Here is a 1,471-nt window from a genome sequence, read left to right on the forward strand (position 1 = left end):
GGCCATACAGTTGCTACGCGACTATCAACTCTGCGGTCACAGTGTGAAGGCAACCAGGGAGCGCTCATGCTTAAACAAATGGCATGGCTGTGTTCCAATAAAACTTTACTTACAAAAGCAGGTGGCAAGCTGGATTGGGTCCTTGGGTTCAGTTTGCCAACCCCTGCTCTAAATTATTAAAAATAGGTTCCTTCAGAGGAGTGAGGCTGGAGGGAGAGGTGGGAGGTTTACTGGACTTTCACTTCTACCCACATACTCCATCATGTTTGAGTATCGTGTCCATTACCAAATCCTCGGTCCCCTGCACAGTGCCTGGCACATGGCAGCCACCAATAAGGATTTGGTTGATAAATCAATGAGTGGATGAGTTCAATTTTTAAGGATAAAACTTTAACTTACTTTCCAGCTCCAGCCCCGGACACTTCAGCTGTGACAATGTTGATGCCCAAGAACCGGATTGCCATTTACGAACTTCTTTTCAAGGAGGGAGTGATGGTGGCCAAGAAGGATGTGCACATGCCTAACCACCCCGAGCTGGCAGACAAGAGAGTGCCCAGTCCTCACGTCATGAAGGCCATGCAGCCTCTCAAATCACGAGGCTACGTGAAGGAAGACTTTGCCTGGAGACATTGCTACTGGTACCAAAGAGGGCATCCAGTATCTCCGCCACTACCTCCACATGCCCCCTGAGGCTGTGCCAGCAGCTTTGCGCCCAGCTGGCCTGAGTCCAGCAGGCCAAGGCCCAAAGGTCTGGAGGGTGAGCGACCTGCAAGACTCACACGAGGGGAAGCCCACAGAGACACCTCCAGACAGAGCGCTATGCCCCCTGGTGCTGGCAGGAAAGCTGAGGCTGGGGCTGGGCTAGCAACGGAATTCCAGCTTAGAGGCGGATTTGGTCACAGACCTGGTCAGCCACCTCAGTAAAGTTGGAGGGATTATTTTGTGTTGAATAAACTTGTGGTCAGAAAATTAAAAAAAAAAAAATTTTAATAAATTTTAAAAATTTAAAAAAACTTTAACTTATAAAACACACATTAAGTATAATAAATACAGTGATAGAGGAAGTACAGGGCAATCTAGGGGCACATAAAAGGGGCACCAAGCCCAGACTGAGAGTGCCAAGAACTGGTTCCCAAGAGACTAGGATCCAAGCTCATTGAGATCCACCACTGCATGTAGTGATATCAAAATGGGGAACAGTTACCACTCACAAGCACACAAACAGCACAAATGCACACATACCCCCCCAAAAAAATCCAGACTACTTAACCAGTATCCGAGCAGACAATCAATCAGCCCAATGGGAGGCTCAAAATGTCTGGGTTCAAGCTGTGTCTCAGCAAAGCAGCTCCTCTACTCTGCAAACCACCTCCCTGACCCCAGCTAGGCCCCCCTGGGACTAATGCCAGAGGAAGAGCCTGCTCCCCATTGAGTGTAATGCCCTCCAGACTCAGTCCTGGGAGGGGCGAAA

General features: G+C 49.1%; 1 pseudogene; it reads left to right on the forward strand.

The window, feature by feature from the left end:
* Window positions 1-435: 435 nt before the first annotated feature.
* On the forward strand, window positions 436-924 carry LOC107525504 (small ribosomal subunit protein eS10 pseudogene; annotated as a pseudogene).
* Window positions 925-1,471: the final 547 nt, after the last annotated feature.

The sequence above is a fragment of the Miniopterus natalensis genome, chromosome 11 (assembly GCF_054644295.1).
Source record: "Miniopterus natalensis isolate mMinNat1 chromosome 11, mMinNat1.hap1, whole genome shotgun sequence".
NCBI classification, from domain to species: Eukaryota; Metazoa; Chordata; class Mammalia; order Chiroptera; family Miniopteridae; genus Miniopterus; species Miniopterus natalensis.